At 40.3% G+C, this 18,154-nt stretch overlaps 1 non-coding gene across 1 annotated transcript; it reads left to right on the top strand.

Moving 5' to 3' along the window:
• The first annotated feature begins 10,040 nt into the window (after window positions 1–10,040).
• LOC149826820 (small nucleolar RNA R71) lies at window positions 10,041–10,146 on the top strand. The gene has a single exon (XR_016435847.1). It is a non-coding gene; the product is annotated as a small nucleolar RNA R71 (small nucleolar RNA).
• Window positions 10,147–18,154: the final 8,008 nt, after the last annotated feature.

Genomic DNA, 18,154 nt, shown 5'->3' with positions numbered 1-18,154 from the left:
GCATTTTTTTTTTGTCCATTTCAGCAGCATCTCCCCTCTTTGGCGGGAAATCGCTACGCTTAACTCGGGAGATGGATGCGCACCGTTGTGCGTACTTTGCATTCATCAAGGTTGCAGGAACCCTGGGCCATAGCCAGGCCATACGTAATTGATTTAGTCTTTACGTAAAGAGCATTTTGCCAAAAACCGAAGCCTTTCCAATAGAGGCTTCATTCGTCAAGCAGAATCTTGAATGAGGAGCGGTAAGGAAATCGCATTGGCGATTTGGAGTTGATCTCCATTTGAATGCTTATTTACGCGTCATATATGTAGTATAAGCAGAAGGTTGTGCTTTATACAACGGCGACGTAAAGGAAATGCATATACTATTGTTCAGGGTATGTAACTGAACGAAATATTCTACATATATAACAAAACAGGAGCCTTGGCATCGTTCGACGCGACGACATAAGTAAATACATTGCAGAAAGCAGGAGCCTTGGCATCGTTCGACGCGACGGCATAAGTAAATGCATAATCGGAAGTGCATAAATCGGAAAATACAGAAAGCAGGGAGCCTTGGCATTATACGACGCGACGGCAAAGGTAAATTACATAGCCTGTACGATGTAAGACGCGTCGGCAGAATCAACAGATATACACCTAGATCTGTATCCAACGATAGTTACGAGGCGAGCGAGTGAACACCAAAGTATCCTAGAGGGCTCAACCAAGAACTAGGGTGAGATACTATTTTTGAAGAACGCATATACTGCGCATTCGAACATATATATCTGACAATAGTTATGAGGCGAGCGCGTGAACACCGAAGCGTCCTAGAGGGCTCAACCAAGAACTAAAGCAAGATACTACTTCAGAAAGTATATGCTATATACAAACAATCAAATACTTGAGAGAGATGGATTAATGAAGCGAACTTACTTCAATTTGAGGAAGAAACGACTCCAATTGCTTCAAACGCTTCGAACGAGGCTCGACTTCAAAAAAGGATCAACTTCGAACTTTGGACTTCAGACGAAAAAGGACTTGGACTTTGACTTTGAACCAAACCAGGTTCAAGTCAAGTCAACTGGGTTTGGACTTAGGTCAAGTAGGTTCAGACCTAGGTCAGGTGGGTTAGGACTAGGTCAGGCAGGCTCAGACCAGGTCAGGCAGGCTCAGGCTAAGTCAGGTGGGCTAGGCTAGGTAGGGGAGGTTTGGGAAAAGGAGGAGAGAGAGAGGAGTTGGCGATTTTTAGAGAGAGGGAGGCTCCTCTATTTATAGGAAGTGAAACTTGGGCCCCAAGTTTCACTTTTACCCTTATACCCCTTGGCTTTTCAGAAATCCCTTCCATTGAAGGTGCTGGAAGGAGCTGGAAGGTCCTGGAAGATGCTAGAAGGTGCTAGAATATTCTAGAATATTTTCTGAGAAATATTTCTGTGGGTCCCACCAACATTTCCGTGGGTCCCGCAAAAATTTCAGGTTTTCGGCAATTTTTTTCCTAAAAATTCTAAGTAGGCCATTATCTTCGTATTGATGTAACTAAGAAAGTTGGCTCACAGGAATCCTTTGATTTGGTTAAGATAGGAAGTTATGGCTTTTAGAGTGTTTGAGCATATATTCGCGATTCGACGAATGTCATAAGTATAACTGACTCGCAGGAATTGATTTGTTTCGCATTCTGAGAAAAAATGTTATTTTTACCGGTAAATGCCTCATGAATTTTATTCAGATATTTTCTGAAAAATTGCGGGTCTTACAAAATTGTTCACAGTGTCCATGATATCGTTGCACCTGGCCTTCCATGCCATATATCAGGACAGAAAAAACATAATAATCATTAATCAATAAGTTTCACAACCATACTCGCTAAGTAATAATCGTAGCAATCTTTCAAAAGTCATTAAGCGCACTACGCTCAATTCAGGCAAAGGTCATATCATAACCTAATGGTGCAGTAACACAATCTATATACATGTTTTTTTTAATAAACCCAAGCGACATCGCATAAGGTCGCTATCGTCAGACAATCACTATTCTAGACAACCATTGTTAGAGAATCACTACTCTAACACACTATAAAGAGAATCACCACTCCGACATCGGAATAAAGAGCCATTACTCTAACGACATTGTTAGAAGATCATCATTCTAACGGCATTGCTGAAGAATCACCACTTCATTAGAGAATCATCATTCTAATGACATCGTTAGAGAATCACCACTCTGACGACAATGTTGAAGAATTACCACTTCAACAACATCATTAGGGAATCACCACCCTAATGGTATTGTTGAAGAATCATGACTCTAGCAACATCATTAGAGCATCACCACCCTAATGACATCGTTAGAGAATCACCACCCTAACGACATTGTTGAAGAATCACCACTTCAACAACATCATTAGAGAATCACCACCCTAATGGCATTACTGAAGAAACATCACTCCAACAGCATCATTAGAGCATCACCACCCTAATGACATCGTTAGAGAATCACCACCCTAACAGTATCGTTGAACAGTCACAAATTCAACTATTTCATGAGAGAATCATCACTCTAATGACATTGTTAGAGAATCACCACTCTAACAACCTTCATTAGAGAATCATCACTCTAACAGCATCGTTAGGGAATCACCACCCTAATGGCATTGTTAGAGAATCACCACTCTAACGGCATTGCTGGAGAATCACCACTCCAATAACCTTCATTAGAGAATCACCACTCTAATGGCAACGTTAGGGAATCACCACCCTAGCGGCATCGTTAGAGCATCACCACTCTAACGACATTCCTGAAGAATCACCACTCCAACAACCTTAATTAGAGAATCACTACTCTAATGACATCATTAGAGCATCACCACCCTAATGACAACGTTGGCATTACCAGTAATCACCACCTGAGCCAACTCAACTCACAACAATCCCTTTCGATTGTGGTTGAGAAACAAGAATTCCCACAACGCTCTCTCAAAAACCATAACACCCAGAAGTCTGGTGTTATGTAGTCCCCAACTATGACCCTCTCAGGAGTCGATTGCCATCATCGGCAGCCCAAAAGCCATTTGCTAAGCATATAACATCATTTATGTTCTCATGACCAAGAACAGTTGGGGATCTACAACATCCTCCAACGAGGAACTCATAGGTTCAACGGGCATAGACAAGGCTTTTGCCTTTTGTCCGAAAGATTATTCGGAAAGGTACCCTTCATCAATGATAGGGTCACTAACATCTCCAACGAAGTTGGAAAAGGGAAAACATTAACTTAGAGCCTCATCTGATGACTCTTATCAAAACAATCATCGTTTCCAATGCGATTGGGATAATAATATTGAGACTCGTTACGATTCACCAATCATTTTCGAGAAGGTAAAATACCCAAGCAGTCTCTGAATTTCGGTCCAGAACTTCAACTCTCGCAGGAGTTGACACGGAACTAGCTTGGGAAGCTACGCCCTCAAGCACATTCATGTTTCTTATCCAGAAAAATCTATATCGTACTTTAAGTATCACTCATCTTCTATGTATCCTCTAATGGGTCACAAGATGTAAATTGGCGCCCATCAGCTGCATTGCAGCAGCATGCTGGCCTACCACTTCGGCCAAGTTATGTAGCATCTTCATAAAATCATTGCAGCGGTTTACCCAAGTCATTTGTTTGGGCAATAAAAAGGTCGTTACAACCTTAGTTATAATCCATGAAAATATAATATGCAATTCTATGTTTTTATCTCTACATTAAGAAAACAACATTTCTACATACTTACAGAGCCATCGCGGTTGCTGGAAGAGCCAAGATCTCAGATTTTTCAGTCCTGCTCTGATACCAAAACCGTAACGCCCCAACTTTTTATAGTAAAAATTTTAGAGTAAAATTTTTTTTTTTTGAAACAGCGGAAGTGACAAGTCCAAGCGTCGGGCGAGTTACAGGTAAGCCGGAGAGGTACTGAAATCATTTCATTCATTTATTAAAGCATTAAGTACATCTCATAAAGGGAAATACAAATCTAACTATTCAGAGTTTAAACAGGAAACACTGAAAAACTGAGATCTCTTGACTACTTCCAAATACGACGCCACGATGCTCCAATTATGCGTTACCTGAAAAATTTTAATGCAGAAGGATCAGACTCCCCTGTCTGTGTAAGAAGTATTATATTTATATGTTGTGCTCAGTGTCCTGTGTACAATTATGTGCAACATTTGCAGATATCATAATTATAAAGTTCTAGGCAATATAACTTGCTAAGAAGGAAAAGTTCCACTGAAATATGCATGCTCTCTACTTTGCTATGAAACAAGAAAAATACCAGGTGTGTGTTTATTCTTACACGCATTATATGATTTTAGCATTTACAAGATCCACTACAAGGATTACAACATAAAATACTCACAAACATCTATGAGAACAATGTAAACTTTTTATGTTTATCTTTCTATTTCCCTATGGGTACGCACAGGCATTCGACATCGTATCCGACCCTCTCCAATGTAGACCATGGGTCCGGTAACATACACCGTCTCTCAGGTGTACCCAGAGCCCGAAGAATCCAGTAACATACACCTTCTTTCAAGTGTACCCAGAACCTCAAAACTTTATGATGTTGCATACATTTTTTTATTTTTGTTTATTTTCCTGTGGGAGCCATCACACCACTGGGATTTCTAAAATCCTAAACCTGACTCGGGTTCACATACATGTATGCATTTTAAGATTCGGGTGCCATAAACACCATTAACATAGCATTTCTCAAAACATGGCTTGACTTGGAGCCCATAATTTCATATTTCTTTACGAGCTACGGCGTACACGTTTGTACCCATAAACTAAGCCCCATTTGCGGCAAGCTTTATTTATCTTATATATGCACATTTATTTATTTATGTACACACAGATTGAAGTCACATGGACTTCATGCCACATCGGGCTGCCTTAAGCACGCTCGAGTCGTGGTCGTGTAGCCGCCACCTCAAGGTAATGCCAAACAACAAGGGATACTAATTGTTGCTTGTGCTCGAGGAGAAACCCATCCTCCACTTATGCGTGCAAGGCCCAATGAGCACCCGAAAGGGGTTACCCACTCACTGTTGTTTCTACATCAATGGTGCAGCACAACTGTCTAATCCAGCAGGTCACGACGGACCCCTATGGCTGACCTTCCATTATGAGCAATGGCCAGTGCCATTGCCACAACATTTCTGAACCCCAAGGCTAGAGAGAGACGAAACCCCTCGATCCAGCCAACTAGGTTTGCACGAAGGCAGCCCCTGCTATTGTCTGACAAGAGGGAGCCTACTGGCCTCAACCGGTTCCCAGTAGATCCATGTATTACCGCCCGGGACCACGGCTTTGAAGCTGCAATCACATGACACCAATAAGGCCTGTAGCCCACGCCAGACCCATGGTGCCCTGCTGGATCAAAAAGATGCTGATCTGGCCAACATACATCGAGCCATACTAGGTGCAGGTTCAGCATGCTCAACCTGCATGCTAACGTTAGTGAAATTTCCAGCCCGTCGATGGACTGCTGCCAGAAGTGGCAGGGTAGTTCAGCTAGGGGTCAGTGAGGCACCCACTTCTATTGACATGGTTCAGCCGACCGTGTGTGTCATACTGAGTAAAACTCTTTCATATATATATATAAATATATATATTGGCCTAACAAGAATTACATGAGTATGTTCGGTCCATTTTCCGGACTCATACTTGGTTTAGATGACGCCCAAACGAACTAATACAACATTTAAATTGTATAAACAATGAAACTGAACCCATAATATTCTTGTGCTATATATAGAAAATTCATATTAAACAGAACAAGCCTCACGTCCAATATTATATGAATCTGATTTGTACGTGGTTTAGCATTGGCAAAGACTCAAGTTAGATTAGAATCACGTTTAACAACTACCAGCTGATTACACCCGTCTATGTAGAGGCCTTGTGAAAACGGTTGGGGTTATTACTGAGTTTGATCCAGTATATACCATTGAATCGTTAATTGAACTAGGTACAACCGATAGTGAGAATACATATTTCTATAACTACTTATTAGTTTTGATATGCATATACAAATTTGTGAATAAAATGGTATTACTTCTCATGAAATGACTGAATCCCCTTAAAAGGAAGACTCCATCATGCCTACCTAGGTATGTTAAAATTTCAAGACCTCAAACAACGTAAAATGACTGCTTTCACAATACCCAGTTTCATAATGGGTTTCCATTTTATTTTATTTTTTTTCAATCTGATAATGTCCAGCATGGGTTGGACGTTTAGTGAAAAGAATACCCAGCGTCCTTGCTGGTGGAGCAGACCCTAGTTAGTGCATCCCCACTCATACCTACCTTACTATTATATTATGTTTATTTTTATTTTTTTTCCCTTGAACTACTATGGTATAGGTAGGTACAGATGATTTGTGTACTCAGCAAGCTCTCCACACATGATCCTGGAATCGTGGGTTAATGTTTCAAGTATCAATCAACTTACCTATGTCCAGGTGTTAAAACAAAAAAAATAAAACTGAAAAGAAGAGAATGAGCATGACGTTACAGGACCAGATTACAAAGAAATTTTGTTTCAGCTACAACATGGTTATGCAGGTAACGTATATGCATATTTTTATCAACCAGCCAAACATTTAGAATGCATCGGGCTGATGCATTTGCATATAATATAACTAGATAATACTACAACTATATAAAAAGTATTTGTAAAACATAATCAAATATCGCAATGCTGCATGATCTGAGTAAATGATGACCTTGGAGCCTAACAAATATGAGCGAAACTTCTCAAGAGCAAAAACTACGGCTAGTAATTCCTTCTCTATGGTGGTATAATGCATTTGCGCATCAGAGAGGGTCCTACTAGCATAATAAATCACATGAGATCGTCGCTCAATCTTCTGACCGAGAATCGCTCCAACCGCATAATCTGACGCGTCACACATAATCTCAAATGACACTAACCACTCAGGAGATCGAAGAATAGGAGCAGTAGTCAGAGCCTCCTTCAAGGCCAAGAATGCCTTCAGACAGGCATCATCAAACAAAAACGACTGATCTTTCGTTAGCAGGTTGCATAACGGTCGAGAAATCTGGCTAAAGTCCTTAATGAACCTTCTATAAAAACCTGCGTGCCCTAGAAATGATTGCACCTGCCGCACAGAGGTCGGTGGAGCTAATCTAGCAATGGTCTCCACTTTGGCCTTATCAACCTCGATTCCTTTCTCAGACACAATATGTCTAAGAACAATCCCTGTCTCACCATGAAATGACTCTTTTCCCAACTAAGAACCAGATTTGTCTCCCTACAACGTTGAAGCACACGAGATAACTTTTGGAGACAATCGTCAAATGAAGAGCCATAGACTGAAAAATCATCAATGAAAATCTCCAGGACATCATCCATCATATGCGAGAAGATCGCCATCATGCACCGCTGAAATGTTGCCGGGGCATTACAGAGCCCAAACGGCATTCTCCTATAAGCAAAAGTGCCATATGGACAGGTGAACGTCGTTTTCTTCTGGTCCTCGGGATGAACGGCCACCTGGTTGTATCCTGAATAACCATCCAGGAAACAAAAATACTGTTGGCCCGCGAGTTTCTCTAAGATCTGGTCGATGAACGACAGAGGGAAGTGATCCTTCCTAGTTGCACTGTTCAACTTTCTATAATCTATGCATACTCGCCATCCCGTGGTAGTCCTCATAGGGACACTTTCTCCTTTTTCATTCATCTCTATAGTGAGCCCAGACTTCTTGGGGACAACATGGGTAGGGCTCACCCACTAAGTGTCGGAGATGGGATAAATGATCCCAGCATCCAACCATTTGACTACCTCCTTCTTTACCACCTCCTTCATATGGGGATTTAGTCTCCTTTGTGCCTCTCTTGAGGGTTTAGCCCCCTCATCCATGATAATCCGATGCATGCAAAAGGAGGGGTCTATCCCCTTCAGATCTGCCACCGACCATCCAATTGTCTCTTTATGCTTGTGCAAGACCTGTAACAGCTGACACTCCTGTGTGTCAGTCAGGTCTGCGGAAATAATGACGGGGAGAGTCTGATCCTTGCCTAGGAAGGCATACTTGAGTGAGGCCGGTAAGGGCTTCAACTCAAGCTCAGGCGGACTCTCTATGGATGGTCGGGCCGGCTTTTCTGCCAATTCAGGAAGCGGCTCGAAGTGCCAGGTCCAACTCAGATCACCTGTCCGACTCTCTATCGACCCATGACAATCTTCTTCGAGTGATTCATCAACCTCCTCTTGAGGTGGATCACTCAATAACCAGGTATGCTTTGCTTCTACCAGGTCTTGAATGAAGTCGACCTCGAAAGAAGCCTCATCGCCGGCAGGTCCCATCGCCGCATGAAAAATGTTCAGCCTCATCTTCCTGTTGCCAAATGAGACATCCATCGCGCCTGTGCGACAATTAATGCACGCATTGGCAGTGGCCAGAAAAGGGCATTCAAGAATGATGGGGGTCTGTCGCATATCATTAACTCCCTCCATATCTAAAATGATGAAGTCGACAGGGAAGTAGAAGTCCTCTACCTTGACTAGAACATCTTCCAGAATCCCTCGCGGGACCTTGATTGATCTATCTGCAAGTTGCAGGGTCATAGGTGTTGGCTTCATCTCCTTTAATCCAAATTTGTCAAAAAAAAACCCGGCAAGATATTGACACTTGCCCCAAGGTCGAGCAATGCACGCTCGACAGTGATGTCTCCTATGACACATGAAATAATTCGAGTCCCTCGGTCCTTAAGCTTTGGTGGGGTTTGATGCTGCAACACCGCACTCACCTGCTTAGTCAAGTATATCTTCTTCGGCACTTGTGACTTTAACTTTCTTTTCTGCGTACAAAGCTCCTTTAAAAACTTTGTGTATGCAGGGACTTGCTGAATGGCATCAAGCAAGGGGAGGTTTATCTGGACGTGCTTGAATATCTCAAGCATCTCCTGCATGTTCACTCCATGCTTGCCTAATGACTTCGGTCTCTCAAGCGCCTCAAAAAAGGGGGCTTTGGGAGTATAGGACTTTGAAGGCTCAGTTGGTAGAGCCCTCTCGCTTTCCTGAGGTGGGACAGTAGGGACAGGCTGCTTCTCACTCGTTCTCTCTCTTTCTTCTGCAGCCTCTCTCGCCTGGTATTACTTCCCATTCCTAAGGGTTATTACTGCTTGAGCCTGCTCTTGATGGGCATCTGTCATGTGCAGGCCATGCATCGGCTCCTTACCCCTAGGGTTCACCACCGGTTGGCTAGGTAAAGCCCCCTCACTCCGCCTGCTAAGCGCCTCGGCGAGTTGTCCCATTTGCATCTCAAGCTTCGCAATAGAATGTGTATGGGAGCTCAGATTTGCCTTGATATCCGAGAAGGCTTGCAGCATCTTGTCCTCAAAGGACTGGCTGGACGAAGGCTTCTGAGACTGGGGTTGATTATAAGTAGGTTGAGCTGAAGGGTAGCTAGTTCTCTGAAATCCAAGCGCATAACCGCCTTGCCTGGGTTGACTTTGGGAAGGGTTGGGAGGTTGGGCTTGTGGATTTCTCCATGAAAAATTGGGATGGTTCTGCCAGTCTGGGTTATATGTACTGGAATATGGATTGGGTGTGGGCCTAGCGAAACTCTGCGTCATCTGAGCTTGCTCTTGGACAAACTCAGGGTACTGTGGCGCAACGGGGCAATCAACAACATGGTGTGCAGGGCTAGCACACAACGCACACACCTGTAGGACTGGAGAGGGACCCGACAACAACTGATCCAATTTTTGGGACAGTTGGTCGACCTTGTTTTGCAACTCAAGGTACATCCCTATCTCGAATATACCAGCCTTCTTTGCGCCATCTTGCACAGGTGTGGCCCTCTCAGATCGTGAAGCAGAAGCATGGTGCATGGAGTTCTCGCTCAAGGTCTCAAAAAGGGCCCATGCTTCATCTTCACTTTTGAGCATAAAAGTGCCCCCATAGGCAGCGTCAACCATTTGACGGTTCTTCTCAGTGAGACCATCATAAAAATATTGCACCAGTTGCCAGCGGGGCACCTGGTGGTGGAGACACTTGTGGAGAAGATCTTTCATCCTCTCCCACGTTTCATGAAACATTTCTCCATCGATCTGTGAAAAGCTAGTGATGGCTTTTCGATACTGGTTCGTCTTACCAATTGGGAAGTATTTCTTTAAAAACTCCCTTTGCATATGTTCCCAAGTGGTAATTTGAACTGTATCGAGGGCCTTCACCCAATACTTGGCTTTATCCTTAAGGGAGAAGGGGAATAACGTCAACCTTAACGCGTCATCTCCAAAATTGTTGATCCGCACCGTAGAGCAGATCTCGAGAAATTCGTCAAGATGACAGTATGGGTCTTCGTTGCTAAGGCCATAAAAGGAGGGTAACATCTTGATGACACTGGCCTTGATTTCAAAATGGTTCGCTCCCACATCAGGTCTTGTGATGCAGGAGGCAGGAGTGTATGTGTTGGGCATAAAGTACTCCCTAAGAGGACGGATCAACTACTGATCTTCAGCCATGGGGCTGGATTGATGGGCTCTCTTAAAGAAAGATTCGGGATCCTCAACAAATTCGGAAAGCTCAGGTTCAAGCTAACGTCGCCCGTGCATGCACCAAAGGGTAGACCGGTGCAACAACCATCCTAAATTGGGTTTTTCTACCTAACTAACGCGCTAGCGGCCAAACCACACAAACCACAAAGCGAGTAACAAAAACAATTACTGAAAACAAGAAATAAACAAGCACCACGCAGTTGCACTCAGTAGAGAATTTACGAAAATGAAATCTATGTGCACGGTACCAATCGTACACAATCACTTCTAAGGGGATCCTAATGGGTGAGCTGTGCAGAAAAGTAAGCTTGTCTCTACGGTATGCACACACGTGGTTCTAAGCCTAAATGCGAAAAGCAAACTAAACAATCCTAATTAAAAAAACTGAATGAAACTAACAACCTATAAATATGAGAACAAACACAAGGCAATAAAGTGAATACTAGTATTTCGCCGTTCTCCGGCAACGGCGCCAAAATTTGGTGTGAGTTTTATGAAAACCGTTTTTAAAACAATATTTTTAATTAAAATCTAGTGAAAGCCATACACCAAAAATATAAAACCGGATCGCACGAGTGGTGGAGTCCAGGTCGAACTCAGGGAACGGAAAATACTCGTATTCAAACACACAATCTAAACTATGCTTTATTGCCAAAATGAAAAGAATTCTTTAAATAATTAACTAACTACGGGAGTACGGCCCTACGCAGAGGGCTTAAACAAAATAAATAAATATTTTTATTACAGACCCGATTAATAAAATAAAATAAAATCCTAATCTAAAAAGAAAAGAAAAGGCTTTAGTGCTTCGAGTCTTCTTGTCCCTTTTTGAGGTAATGTATGTTTTCTTGAACTTTTGCTTTTCTAAGGGCACTTTTGAGGGCTTGAGGGGACCTGAGAGGGTACTTTTAGGGCACGAAAAGGCTCCACCGCACGTCCAAATGCTTTCCTGCAAGAATCAAAATACAAACACAGCCGCAACAATACAAAACTAAACGAAATCTAATGTAACCATAACTACACTAGAAGACGAAATACTCTAACTAACTAACAAATTAAGAATCAACTATATAATCACTAATGGAATTTTAACTTAATTAAACAAACATAAAACTATGGAGCAATTTAACTCTAATTTACTAAACTATGAGAAATCTTACACTAACTAAACTAATCTATGAAACACGTTAGCCCTGACATTTAGTCTGATGTACACCATCTAACACATTCTCTTAAAACTCAATTATCTAACTACCCACTAAATCACAAACTATACTAATCAATTTATCTATTAACTGAATTCTAATAGAAATAAATTACTAACAAGCATCATCAACTTAAGTCAGCTACAGTACTAGAACTTGCCCATGTCAACATAGAACTTGCCCATGTCAACATGTAATATAATAGCTGAGAAACGTGAGGTAGGGCTGACTATTAATAACAAATATCAAAGCATAATACTTAGTCAAATAAACTATATAAGGCTAAATGAAAACTAAGAATAAACAATGACTCAAGTAACACAAAACATTGACCTAAGGGATGGGAGCACGCTAACAAGAAACAAAGCAACAGACGCTATCAAAAAAAAAGACGCTACACTTATATACAAAATGAATGAACTTAAATTAACATGCAGTGACAGGAAAAATAAATAAATCACTAAAAAACACAAAACAAAATGAATGAATAAAACTTTATAAAATGCAGCTATAGTAAAAAAAAAAAAACTGATCAGAAAATATAAAACGCTGTAACAAAAACTAATAGAACATGCTGAACAGAAAAACGCTGAACAGTTTAACCTATACAAATTTAGCTAACCTATTGAATTAATTAACCTAACTGACTTACTGACTAACGATTAAACTACCTTCCTTATTGACATTGATTAACACACAAAATAATAACACCTAACAATACCCAGAAAACCCGTACTCTACTACACTTAATAACCTATGCCTTAATATCAAACCAAACTAACCTTAGCTAATTCAAAACAGAAAATGATGCTAACTTAAATATTAAAAGACGTTGGTACCTACATGTCACAGATGTTGAAACAAAAGAAAAAGAAAGAAACACTGCTGAAAATATCACAAGACGCTAAAGCTATAAACGAAATAGTATATGTTTTTTTTTTCTTTTTTCTGACTCCCTTTTTTTTTCAGATGATGATAGATCTATGTGCATGATGCAGAGATGCACAAACTGAAATAAAATCATGGACTGCAATGCTGTAAACTACGTGAAGCTAAATGAGACAAGACGAGGAGCAAACCGAGATTTGTTTGCGAAGAAGGGTTTGAGGAGAGGAAGATGGAGATTCCAGCTGCGTGCACACGATCCCGACGAAGAGGAAGAGGCTGCCGATGAAGATGGGGTTCGAGGCTTGATGAAACAGAGGGGAAAAAAGAAGAAGGTGAGAAGAAGAGAAATCAACAATAGAGGGAGAGAGCAAGGGAGAGAGAGGAGAGAGAGGCAAGATGGAGGGGGTGTGAGGGCTGCTGGAAAAGCATCTTCTCCAGCCTAACCTTATTTATAATCCCTAATTAGGTTAAAACAGGTTTTTTCAAAACAAGTCCAAAGATTTTTGCTAATTTCCAAAACAAGGTCTCTTTTGAAAAACATGTTTTTCTAAAAATCCAAACTTACTAAACTAACTAAAATTTAGCTAATACAAGCCTAAACTAATTGAACTATAATTAAGAAAATCTAAATCTAATAAAAATACTAAAACTGTAGGAAAAGCTTTAAAAAACTCGATTTTCTGATAAAATTCAATTCAATGCGGTTTCTCAAAACTAACGATAAAAATGGGTTTTTAAAGCGATTTTAACATGGATCATGCATAAATAATGATTAATAAAATGCAAATATTATGCATGATCACTTACTTACACAGTGTACTTATGTGATTTTTGGGTCGCGCGCACAAAGCTAAAAATACAAAGCATAGTCAATTTATACTTAATTATGTGCTATAGCCTCATAAACAAACGGAAGCATACATATCAACTCAAAGCAAACAATAAATTCCTCAAAACAATTCGTGGGTCTTACATCCTACCCTCAAAAGGATTTCGTCCGCGAAATCATAAAACAACAAGCAACAACAAAATGGTCAGATCTCATCTGACAGCGCCTAATCGGCCACAACTAAGTTTCTCATAGACTTCCAAGTCATCTATCATGATACAAAGACGTGGCAATCAATCGATAGGTCTGACAACCATGCTCGCTAATTAATAATCGCAGCAATCATACAAAGATCATAAGCATACATAATTCAGACAAAAACCACATCACAACTCAATCGTGCAGCAACAACACGACAAATAAGCATGTTCCACGAACGGACTCAAGCGACACCATACCAGGCCGCTATCGCTAAAAAATCACCATTCTAGACGACAAATGTTAGAGAATCACCACTCTAACACAACAAACGAGGAGAAACATCACTCGCATGACGTCGCCAATCATAACATTGTTAATCATCACATCATCGTTAGGGAATCACCACCCTAGCAGCATCATTAGAGAATCACCACTCTAACACAGCAAGACAAAAAGAGTCATCTCTACTCAACTAACATCATTAATCTTATCATCATTAGGGTGTCACCACCCTAGCGGCATCGTTAGAGAACCACCACTCTAATGGCATCATCAGAGAATCACCATCCTAATGGCATTACTGAAGAATCACCACTCCAGTAGCATCATTAGGAAATCACCATCCTAATGGCATCATCAGAGAATCACCACCCTGATGGCATTACTGGAGAATCACCACCCCAACAACATCATTAGGAAATCACCATCCTAATGGCATCGTGTTCTCGTCGCGAAATTTTTCCCCCGTCTTCCCTTCCTTGCGGAAGAGAAAAAGAGAGAAACGCTTTCGCGATTCAAACTTTGACCGGATTTTGGAAAATGTTTTGAAATACTCGCCTCCGTTTTTGAAAATTGCGGGAAAATCCATGGGATGGGGCTCGACCTGTCGGTACGAGGTTCGACCGTTCCTGCCGCCTTTAACAGGGGTAATCGAACCAAGGACCAAAACTATGCTTGACTTAGCGAAATTATCAAAGTTATGTTCTATCCTAAATGCATAGAGAATTCAGGCATGTGCTATGAGATTTTGGAAAATGCCAGTTGGAAAACATGATGTATGCTTAGAAAACATTTGGAGTTGGAAAGAATCTCTCAGGAAAGAGGTCAATTTCTCAGAAAACTCAGATAAAAAGGGGTTTTTGAAAACATGAGAAAGCTTATAAAGATGTGGAAAATTCAGAAATAGTTGAAAATCTTGGGAAAATGGAAGTGATTCTTGAGAAAAGATGGACCTTTGGAAAAGGGAAACACTTCTTAGGAAAACTTGGACTTTGAGAGTTTTCTTAGGAAAATGATGGAAAATTTATAGGAAAACTCATTGAAGAAGGAAATTCAAACTTGGGAAATTGAAATCCTGGGAATTTTACCTTTTGAAATACTTGGAAATCGATTTTGGATCTTGGAGAAAGTTGGGAAATCCCTTTTGAAAATCTTAAGATAACATTTTCCAAGGCAAACTGTGGAAAAACTTGTCTTTGGAAAACCGATTTTGAAAAATCCTTAGAATTTCTTGAGAAATCGATTTCTTGAGAATGAAGTTTTCTTGAGAAAATCTTGAGAAAATCAATGATTTCATGATGCAAATGACATGAGTGAATGAATGCACTTTGAAAAGATTTTCTAAGAGATTTGTTGGAAAATATGCATTAAGTCAAGATAAATCCTTCACATATCCTGACTGTGGCCATGAATATGTTCAGAATTTAGTTGATTTGATGCACCTGATTTTGAAAACTTTGGAAATATGATGTGCGTTTTAAGATAGCCTAAGAGTGTAGGCTCAATGTGACTAGTAGAAAGATGACGGATCTGGGTCTCGTCCATATTCCGACTAGGGCCGTAAATATGGATCCCACCGAGTCCATCAACTCCCTAAGAGTTGGTGCACGTGCCATTCGTGAACATCCATAGTGCTTTTGAAATAAAATGCATGAATCATATAATTAGGATATTGCATAAAATCAAACTATATGATATGCATCCTAGTCTAAGCAGGAAATTAAATCTCTTATTCCAAAATTTACATTATTACATCATTAAATAAAGGAAATAAAAGAAATTTGCAGACTTCAGCTCCTTCTTTTGAATGTCCCTGCCAAACTTGAAATAAGGTTAGCTCAAATATGTGGGTTTTTCCAAAATTTTCCAATAATATTATGAAATTATTGGATTTAATTGGATATAAACCCTATGATCATGCTTCCTTGATATTTTGAAATGATGAAAATGTAGGAAATTCAGTAGAAAACAGTTTGAAATTCGGAATTGGGGTCAAAATGACCAAAATACCCCTAAAATTAAAGTTACACCTTTAAAATCAGGGTTTTTTGAAGGAAAACTTGGTAAAATTGGGATTTTGAAATTCAAATTGAATCAAATGATGATGAAATTCAGTAAGAGACATGATGACATGCTGCTAAACACATTATGACTGTAAAATCAGAATTTGGTGTATTGCAATTTATCCAAAATAACGAATTTCGCTTGTTTTTCACTTGGATCTGGGTCCTGCGGGACCCTGTTTTGGTATTATGGATGATCCGAACCTCAAATGGATTCCAAATTGCACCAAATTCGGTATGAAGCATCTAAACACTTTGATAAACAACCTAGAATGCTAAAATTCACGAAATGATATGATTTAAATGCTAAAATTTAAAGGAAGTCCTAAAAGGATGGATTTTGCCTATGGATCCGAACCAAATGCAATGCCTAATATGATAATGCAAGATTTACACCATGGAAACTTCTGATATTTTGCAGACTGCTAAAAGACCCGAAATGAAACATTTTTGGTTTTTTATAGTCTCGGGATTTGAGCCATGGTGAGTTCAGAAATAGGGATTTAATTCTGACGGAGGTAAAAATCACCCTAATCTAATAAAAAAATGCTAAAAAAATATAAAATGACCATGGAAATTTATGAAATTAATCAGAGTTATGAACGACACCAACATGAACAACTTTCATGTTTATGACTTCGGCATTTGATCAACGCAGACACAGATAGAAATATAACTATTTCTGCCTAAACTAACAGACCAGACAAATGTAGCAAAACAGGAGACTGACAAGAAAAATCCGAAGCAGGGGTCAACACTATTCTAAAAATTACAGGCTTTTATATGCAAACAGAGGACATCTCGGACACCACTTTCACTCTTTACAGTTTCGTATTTGAAGCAACACACAAAGAGAAACCATAGCCCTAAGTCGATCCAAGATCTCAGAGGCTCAAATTAGGCTCTGACACGTGTCCCGGACTCTCGGATTTTTGTCAGTCATAACAAAAAATCAGAAAAATCTGAAAAAATCCTATTAAACACTAGACATTCTCCCGAGTTCAGGGCATTTTTCGGATCGAAAATCGGATCTCCCAGGAGGGAGAACTCGATTTTACAAGTCGGCAAATGGTTTTCAAAACGCATCCCGGGTTACAAAACCCGCCTTACCATTTTGGATGTTTACCGCAGTAAACAAATTCAAATGGCTCCGAATTTTTGGCAAAATTTCAGGGACACCTAAGGGCGCATTCCGTGATTTTTTTGGGATTTTTAATAAAAAATAAATGCATGAAATGACGTGTGGACTGACTGACAAAAACAGAGACTTACTGAAAATAAGCGGAATTGAAAAAAAGGCTAAATTAATCATAATTAATTCATGAAATATGCTAAATGAATGAAATAAAATGCAAATTAAACCTAGATAAATGCATGAATGATAAAAATCATCAAGGAAGCATAATTGAATATTTTTATGTATGTCGTTTTATGAGAATAGCTCAATCCATCTCTCGGATGAGCTCTTTCTTCAAACGACTCCCGAATCGAATTATGGAATCCAATCAATGGGAAAAGAAGTGCACCTTGTTTCGTTATGCAGCGTAGGTGCTCTTGAAAGGGGCAGCTACCACGAGCTTCCTTCGTTCTTCACTCCGGGCTTCGGATGGTCCACCAAAATCGACCTCTGTTGGAATTGAATTGGCCACAGCACGAGCTCTACTCCACCTTCTTCAATGCGCCAAAGGGGGCACGATTTCCAAGGTTCAAAATCTGATTCTAGGAAGGCTAGGTCGGATTTTCCAAGTTCACAAGAGCTAAAAAAAATGATCTCCTTAGGCTGGGCGTGAACCCTTGTTTTTATAATTTTTCTGAAAATTTTTGAAATTCAAACAGGCTGGATCTGAGCCCTCCATGTGGCGCCATCTCAGGGGGTGCCATCTGGGGGTTTTGAAATTCGAATTTGCCTTTTGCAGGGAGCCCTCAGATGGCGCCACCTCAAAAGGCTATTTTGATTTTTTTGAGAAAATAAAAATGGAAATTTTTGTGGGTGAGACACCTCAGCAGGGGGAATTTGGAATTTTTCAAAAGTTTGCTTGATTCTCTCTGCAGGAAACTCCCAGAAGGCGCCACCTCAGAGGGTGCTCTCTTGGAATTTGCAATTCAAACTCACCTTTTGTAGGGAGTCCT

Source organism: Nuphar pumila, chromosome 10 (assembly GCF_984573655.1).
Source record: "Nuphar pumila chromosome 10, dmNupPumi1.hap1.1, whole genome shotgun sequence".
In the NCBI taxonomy this organism is placed as follows: domain Eukaryota; kingdom Viridiplantae; phylum Streptophyta; class Magnoliopsida; order Nymphaeales; family Nymphaeaceae; genus Nuphar; species Nuphar pumila.
Note: the sequence above shows the minus strand (reverse complement) of the source record. Positions and strands in the feature narration are given on the sequence as shown.